The sequence below is a fragment of the Papio anubis genome, chromosome 6, assembly GCF_008728515.1.
Source record: "Papio anubis isolate 15944 chromosome 6, Panubis1.0, whole genome shotgun sequence".
In the NCBI taxonomy this organism is placed as follows: domain Eukaryota; kingdom Metazoa; phylum Chordata; class Mammalia; order Primates; family Cercopithecidae; genus Papio; species Papio anubis.
The window spans coordinates 56,347,655-56,356,928 of record NC_044981.1 but is presented as its reverse complement, the minus strand read 5'-3'; the positions used below and the strand labels follow the sequence as shown (position 1 = coordinate 56,356,928).

At 38.8% G+C, this 9,274-nt stretch overlaps 1 pseudogene; it reads left to right on the top strand.

The window, feature by feature from the left end:
* Positions 1 to 223: 223 nt before the first annotated feature.
* LOC110743099 lies at positions 224 to 8,641 on the top strand (annotated as a pseudogene).
* The last annotated feature ends 633 nt before the right edge of the window (positions 8,642 to 9,274 follow it).

Below are 9,274 nucleotides of genomic sequence, written 5' to 3'. Positions count from 1 at the left end.
CTTGGCTAATACACAAATGCCCGCCCATATGAATTTTGATCTCCTTCACAACCCAGACCATAAACAGGTCTGAGCACCTGAGTGTGGAAGAAGCTTGGAAAACCCCTGAGAAGAAGAAAACATCCTGAGACATCACAGAAAACACAAGGAGATTGTCAAGAAAGAGCAGCATACAATAGCAGTGCAGCTGGAAGGCTGAGGAGACGGGGTGAGGGCCAAGGAAATGAGGAAAGCCTGCCAGGGTGGACGCTGGGGAGGCTGGGCCAGCAGCACCATCTGGGGTGGTGAGGTGAGCCATATGCCCTGTGCATTTGGGGCCTACCACAGCCGCCTCTGTGATTAAAAGGGGAACAAAAAAAAATACTTTTTTATTACTGTTTTTGAATTGGATACATTTACCATTGTTTGCAGTAACATACAGTTTGTCCAAATTTCATTTAGTGAAATTAGTGCATCAAACCAGCTGGATTTGCCCATGCAAAGAGGACTTAGTGGGTTCAGGTGTTGGGCTCTTTGTAAGAATTACCTATTAATTAAGTGATTAAAAATAATTAGCCTTTCGGTTGGGTATCCTGTCAAGATTAGGGATAAATTCTTGGAGAAAACTGATTGTGAAAGGCACAGGCTTCGATTGAATGCATTTAAAATAGTCCTTGGGTCTTTCATTGGGTAGTGAGATGCCTGCTTGGCTTGGAAAAATTCAGCCCACAAGATTTTCAAAATCACTCTATGAATAGGAAGACTGTTACTGTCGCAGATCTTCGCCATCCTCTTGGAATTTAAAGCAGCATTTTCAAGGTTTATTATTTGTATTGGTTTTAATAGGATTCTTTTATGAACCTTTTTAATGAGGAGTGTTCAATTATTGCTTCCTGAAAACATTGCTGTGATATCAGATTCCATGCTGTGAGGCCTCGTTTGGTTAATGTGTATGTGATCTGAATGGAAAATAAAAGAACTATTAAATAGCCGTTTCTTTCCCTTACTGTATCAAGCTTTCTTTCTGTTAATGTTGGTGAATGGTGGATGTATGCAAACACTCCATCTTTCTAGTTTGGGAAAGCCACCAGATTTAAAAAGAAAATGTACTTAAATGTAAAAATCCATATAATGTGATGTTTATCAGATAAGGCCTTTTTCAGACTAAAACCTTCTCTCTTTCTTTTAACAAATCAGAAAGGACTGGGCAGAAGTTTCCTAAGCCCGCGGGATGATTAATTAGAGAGGGCGCCCCTGGCAAAGCTCAAAAATGTGAGAACAAATGTGCACGTTTAATATGTAAAGCTCAATCTGGAGTTTAAAACTGGATGCAGCAACTTGAAGTATGTGCCTCAAGGCATGGCTCAAATACTCTGCTGAAGAATCTGATAACCCTGAAGAAAGAAACTCAAATTGTTAATCCACTTTTAATCACCAATCAGGAGAACTTTTGCGAATAGTTGATAAAACAGACCAGCATGTGACTTGAGTTGAAAGTGTTACATGCCTTTTATGCATCTTTAATTACAGCTATGAAAGCTCTCATGAGCTCATGTACTAGTAGAAAATATTTCAATTTTAAGAATGATGACTAGGAATGTTCAAAACGGAATTTGGAGGTTCTAGAATAAGGCCATCCTTGGCATAATGGTTGGAGCAGGGAGAACACATTTATCCTGACAAAATCAAAACTACTGTCATCCACCCTGGTATGCAATGCATAATAATCAAACTTTGAACTTTTATGTAGATGGAAGCATATTAACCCCTTGTCACCCAAATATGTGCCAGTTGCTACCAAACAACTTCCTATATAACATAAAGTGTAGTCACATAAGTTCATTAACTTCCATGGAGGCCTTTGGTGTTTCAGTCTTATATATGCTAGCACCATCCTGTGAGAGAATGACATAACAGAAATTAAAGAACAAATAATATTTTCTTTGAACAAAGACTACACAGGAATTATATCTGCAATAGGCATATTGATGTGAATAAACTATTTCAAGTTCTGAAATGGCAAAGCACCATGCATCAGCCACAAAGAAGTAGTTTGTGGGGAGTGAGAAGAGGGTTCAGGTGTTAAACTTCTTGTAAGAATTAATTAATTAAGTGACCAAAGATAATTAGTTGGGTATCCTGTCAACATTAGGGATAAGTTCTTAGAGAAAACTGACTGTCAAAGGCACAGGCTTGGATTGAATGCATTTAAAATCATCACTGGGTCTTTCATTTGGTAGTGAGGTGCCTGCTTGGCTTAGAACAGTTCAGCCCACAAGATTGAGACAGCCTGATATGTGTCACCCCCATCCTGATTCCTCACCTCCACTCACCTGCCCCATCCCCATTCTTTTTTTTTTTTTTTTTTGAGACAGAGTTTCACTCTTGTGGCCAGGCTGAAGTGTGCAATGGCATAGTCTCGGCTGACTGCAACCTCCACCTCTCGTGTTCAAGTGATTCTCTTGCCTCAGGCTCCCAAGTAGCTGTACAGGTGCCTGCAAACATGTCCAGCTAATTTTTGTATTTTTAGTAGAGACGGCGTTTCACCATGTTGGCCAGGCTGGTCTCAAACTCCTGACCTCAGGTGATCCGCCCATCTTGGTCTCCCAAAGTGCTGGGATTACATGCGTGAGCCACCGCGCGCGGCCCATATCCATTCTTTGATCCTAACAGTTGTCATCTTCTCAGTCGAAGGTAAAGTGCTATACCAATTCAACCTCAAGGTGTCTCCTAGCCTCGCTACCTCCTTCCAACTAGGGTGCCACCCTCCCTCTGTATAGAATTTCTAGCTCTAGCGTAATATAAATGGCAAGTACTCTTGGGTTTTTTGCTATTGTTATTGTTATTATGATTATTATTGTAATTGTTCCCTGATGGGGTTGAAGAATCTTAATACTTCCCATTGTAGTTCCCTCCCTCCTACTGAGCTGGAGATTACAACCTCATTATACCAACTTTTTATTAATCACCAAAGGGATTCTTTGGTATGGGGATATTTTTATTAAAATATATTTTATAACAGCCTGATGATTTGGTTAATATGATTATCCTACTTAAATTGAAGGAGAGGGATCTCATGCCATATACTCTCCTACCGTTAAAACCAAGTTAGAATTTATATGCCCTAAGTTTATTGCTAGTAGTCGAGACAACTATAAAATTAAAAAACACTGCCAGCCAAAAAATACTTATTCTGGAGTAAGGCAAATTTATATCAATAAACTTTCCTTATTAGTTTGCCAGAATTTGCACCTAAGCACTCATTCTTCAGCTACTAGACAATTCTATTGCCATTGAAAAGCCTAAACAGGAAGGGAAATGCTCCATCATCAAGAATGTGGCCCAGTTTAACCAGCCTTTATTGAACACAGTAAAATGGTACCAAGCCCCTTTTACTCAGTAAAAAGGTACCAAGCCCATGGATGTGCATTTTTTTCAAAGATTAACAAAGCTTATCTCTGCTCTTAAAAACTTTCCAAGTGGGCCTCATGTTTTCATTTTTCCCAATATTGGAGCAAGTCCCTCAGATTACTCACCCAGTCTGTTAACACCTGGTACAAGCACCCTTTCAGGTAAACAGGCTAATTGGTTCCTACGATCCACCCATCAGCCTCTAGGACACTGATCTTTATCATATTCAAATCCCTGAGCTCATCCTTTATTTTTCCCACTCTGTCTAGTGACAATAGGAGCAACCAGCCAATCTCATTACACTCATTAGTTTGCCAAAAATGTTAGAAAGTATCACATAAACAGTCATTCAGATCTTTACTTCCTATAAGTGGTTAAGAGTATCAAATGGTGCTATTTTGTGTATCACTATCACCAGAGCACAACATGTACTATCAATGCTCTTTTTACTACTGGAAATAGAGTTATGAGCATCTCTAAATCCAATTACATTAGAGAGCCAATTCCAAAACCCCAGAACCAATTCAGAAAGCTCATTCTTAAGATTCTGTTCCTCTAGACTCCATACCAAAATGTGTATTAGATGCCATACAAAATATGTATTAGACTCCATACAAAATGTGTCCAGAGAACAAAACCACTAGTGTGTGTGTTGGGGGTGGGGGAGAGAGAGAGATTTATTATAAAGAATTGGCTCATGCAGTATGAGGGATGACAAGTCCTAAGATCTGCAAGCTAGGAGAGTCAGCAGGCTCAGAGAGAGCTGATGGTATAGCTCCAGTCCAGGTGTGAGGCCCAAGAAGCAAGAGAGCTGATGGTGTAAGTTTCAGTCTCAGTCCAAGTCCAAAGGCAGGAGGAGACTGATGTCCCAACTCAAAGGAAGTCAAGCAGAGAGAGCAAATTCTTCCTTACTCAGCCTTCTGTTTTTATTCAATGTTCAACTGATTGGATGAGGCCTGGGGACATTGTGCAGGGCAATCGGCTATACTCAGTTTACTAATTCAAATGTTGATCTTATCCAGAAATACTCTCACACACACACACAGAAAAAATGTTTAACCAAATTATCTGGGCACCCTGTGACACAAAATCAACCATTACAAAAGATTCAGCCACATTAGTTTACAGTTTATCAATTCTACCATCTCTGTGTTCTATTCTATGAAGAGCAGTTGAGCAGAAATCCCCCCAAATGTTAATATTACAAAAAACACAAAGTTTTAGATTGAAATGCAATTAAATCAAGCAATAGTTTTAGATGCCAAATATGCAAGATGCATACTAGGCACCAACAGTTCTTCCGTGCTGATGCAATTATATAAAAATCATAAATAGAGGCTTTCTGCTCCTCCCATTCTACAGATAGTCACATCTTGTCCAGTGCCAGCCATGTCCCTGAGACACGAAGGTTGAAGTGAAGGCCAGAGTAAATGGATTTGGCCTTACTGGGTGCCTGGTCACTAGGACTAGTTTTAACTCTAGCAAAGTGGTTATTATTACCATCAATGACCTCTTCATTGACCTCAACTACATGGTCCACATGTTCCAGTATGATTCCACCCATGGCAAGTTCCACACACCATCAAGGCTGAGAATGGGAAGCTTGTCATCAATGACAATCCCATTACTATCTTCCAGGAGCAAGATCCCATCCAAATCAAACAGGGGGATACCAATACTGATTATGTTGTGGAATCCACAAGCATCATCACTACCTTGGAAAAGCCTAGGGCTCACTTAGAGAGGTCATGATTTCCGTCCCTTTTGCTGATGGCCCATGTTTGTGTTGGGTGTGAATCACGAGGAAAACAAAAACAACTTCACAATCATCAGTAATGCTTCCTGTTCCACCTACTGCTTAGCACACCCAGCCAAGGTCATCCATGACAACTTTGGCATCATGGAGGGATTCATGACCACAGTCCATGCCATCACTGCCACCCAGAAGACGAAGACAGCCCCTCTGGAAACTGGGATGACAGCTATGGAGCTCTACAGAACATCATCCCTGCAATTAATTAGTGCTGCCAAGGCAAGGTCATCCCCACACTGAATGAGAAGCTCACTGGCATGGCCTTCTGTGTCCCCACTGCCAATATGTTGGTTGTGGACCTGACCTGCCATCTAAAGAAACCTGCCAGATATGGTAACACCAAGAAGGTAATGAAGGAGGCATGGAAGGGTCCCCTCAAAAGCATGGTGGGGCTACACTGAGCACCAAGTTATCTCCTTCAACTTTAACAGTGACATTGACCCTTCGATCTTTGACCCTGGGGCTGGCATTATCCTGCACGATCACTCTGTCAAGCTCATATTCTGGTATGACAATGAATTTGGCTACAGCAACAGGGTGGTAGACTTTATGGTACACATGGCCTCCAAGGAGTAAGAGCCCCCTAGACCATCAGTTCCTGTGGGAACACAACAAGAAAACAGAGGCCCTCAGCTGCAGGCAAGTCCATGCCACACTGTCCTAGACCATCATCCCCAGTGAGAAAACAACAGGAAAAGAGGCCCTCGGCTGCTAGCAAGTCCCTGCCACATTCTGTCCCTGACATGCTGAGACTCTCCCTTCAACACCGTTTCAATGCCAGACCCCTGAAGAATGGGAGAAGCCTAGGGAGCCCCACCTTGTCATGTACCATCAATAAAGTCCCCTGTACTCAACAAAAGAAAAAAATCATAAACATAGTGACACTTTACCTTCAGTCTGAGGTTTTACATCCTTTCTGTTTAACTGTGTATCTACTCAAATAACACACTGAGGTAGCATCAATATATGCCCTTTCCAGGAAGTCTATACTATCCAGTTTTACTCCAGATGCATTTTCTTATGACTGATTCTTTCTCACTGTTCTATAAACTCTTTGAGTTCCTCACTCAATTTTAATCACTTTTAGATAGGTATTCAATATCCTAAACAGAGATGGGCAAACACTAAATGCAAAAGTAAATAAATAAGTAGTTTTATGACTTTGATGTATATTAAGTGTGTATAGATATTAGTTTTTTACTTCTAGCATGAAACATCTATCTCATTGCTTTACAGACATGGCTTATGTGTATCCTGCCCTAAAATTGGCTCTCCAGCTATTTTTATAATTTTTATAGATTTCTTATCTCCAACCAGATAGTAAATTCCTTAAATGTCAGGGATCATAACCTTCTCTTCTTTTGAATAGTGTTTATAAGCAAAAATGTAACTGCTCAATAAAAGTTAGGTGAATCATACACCTTTGTATTCTTGGTTGAATAAATGAAAGAATAAATGACTGCCAAACCCTCTGATGTCTCTGTTGTATCTGATCTTCTAAGGGAGAGATGGGATAGGGCATCTCTTATCTAGCAATAAATAAGTTGCTCCACATACAAAAGCTGAAACAAAAATCGATTTTGAAAAATTTACATTTTGAAACAGTGTAAATAACAGTGTTCTTGGAAATGGTGTTCTTTAAAATGCTATGTTATTCAAATCAACTTTCAGTTATTCAGGAGCTAATTATTCAAGGGTTGTAACCCAAGAATTCAATACTTATCCAAGTGGCCTCTTACCGAAGGTGATCAAATACAAGGTCTCTAGAAAGATGCCACCTTTGTAACCCTCTTGAAAAAAATTATTTGAAGACAAACAGAAGAAGAGATATAATTAACAACTCAGGAACAGAAAAGTCAGCATAAAAGAACAGGCAGTGAACATGGAGACCAATTAAAATCAGATATCCAAATAATTGCAAATCTAGTTATATAACTAGAGGTAAATGTCAAAAAGAAAGGTTTCTTAATGAAACAAAGTCTTAGTTATAAAATAGATCTGAATCCCAAGATCTGATTAACAAAGACAAGCAATAAGGGAAGAATAGAAGCCCTCTTGAATAAAGAGGTTTCAAAATCAACTATTTCACTCTTAATTTTGATAATTACAGAAAATATCAACAATGGTTTAAGAACGTTTACAAATAACCACATATAAAATAAAATCAGGATGTATAACTTCTAAAAGATTTAAGAAAATTAAAGAAAGTAGTTGATTTGTATTTGCTTATTGAATACATTTTGAGCAGCCTCTGTTTATTGGCACTGCTCCAGTTTGTGTTTATACACAGTGATTTGCAACCTAGAGACCCAAGGGGTTGATAATGTCTCTTAAAGTAAGTCTAAAAACAACTCAGAAAAAAAATATGTTGTTTATAAGAAATAGTCATAAAACAAAGCCAAAAGACTAAAAAGTTAAAAGTTTATGCAACGACCCATGAGACCTTGAAGGAGGGGCCCGCAACTCTGACCAGCCTGCTGGGTTGTAGACTTTCTGGATGACCCAGCCCTGCCCATTCTCCAGCCTTGCCTTGAGTATCTCTTCCAATTAGTCATAAGGCTTAACTCCAGGGACTCTTAAGGATGTAGCACATTCCCTGGGAAGTACATTCTTGTTTATCAGAGTGACTGGAGGTCACTATTAACATTTAATGGGTTGAGCTAGCATGGTGAAGAAACTACCTTCATTCCACACAACTTTAGAATATCCCACTCAATATTCATGTAAGTTAAAACATTTCTTCCAAACTTATTACCTGAATGTGATTATATTTTTATATTTAAGAAATAACTTTTACAAGGATTTAATATAAATGACTTCTGTGTTAATCAAGGGAAGTGGATTTCATTTTATTCAGAAAATTACCAAATATTTGTTCCTCATGTAGGAATATCATGTCATCAATAGCAACCTAACTCATGAAATGTGAGTTACCAAGCAACCTAACTATGCTGTATTTCATTCATAGTGATTTGATGTTTGGATTACAAACGTCTGACAACTTCATTATACCTTCTAGAATATTTGTGGTCAAGAATTCACACATTAAAACTCTTACTAACTTGCAATATATTTATTGACTTTTGTTTCTTTATTGTATTCCAGTTAAGGCATTATATTGATTTTATTTTATTTTTTGAAATGATGAATGTAAGTACATGCGAATTTCACTTCAGGATAGTAAAAGGGGTACTGTAAAATACTTGTTATAAACAGATTTCACATTGGCTTCCCTTAAAATATTCCAAAATGCCAAATTTTTCCCAGCTCAGGGTTTGACAGGAAAAATTCACTGCCCTTCACCCTTACTTCAAATCCTAAAGATCTCAAAACCCTTACTTCCCTGTCTGGGGACTGACTTCTTTGGCTTTTTACCTCAGCTATCCCATCATGGACAAAATGTCACCTCTGCTGAGAAGCCTTCCCTACCTCCTCTAGCAATTGTGTTTCCTCTGTAGCCTTCCATATTTTCACTTGCTTTCAGAACTCTTATCACCAATGCGAATTATTATTATGCTCATTTATATACTTAATATCAATTTCCCCCAATAAAAGCAAAACCAAGTATTTTTCATTATTCACCACTGTATAGCCAGAGACTAGCACATGGCCTAAAACATGATGAGAGATCAATAATAATTGGTCGATTGAATGAAAGCTGATAGAAATTCAAGGAAAAGATGGAAAAGGAAAAAATTTCTCAATTATATAGGATGAATCTAAACACAGCTCCTAATCTTGGAGGAAACCAGTAGGCAATAAATAAGTGCAAAATCTGAGTATGATTAATAAGATTGCTTTCAGAGACAAACACTACATTTTTTAAAAAATGCATGTGTTTATTTAATAACTTCAACTTATTTCACGTTCGTGGGGTACATGTGCAGGTTTATTACCTGGGTATTTTGCATGATGCTGAAGCTTGGTATACAATTGATACCATCACCCAGGTACTGAGCGTAGTACCCAATAGTTAGTTTTTCAACACATACACCCCTTCCTCCCTCCTCCTTCTAGTAGTCCCAATGTGTATTGTTGCTGTCTTTATGTCCACGAGTGTTTAGTTTCCAC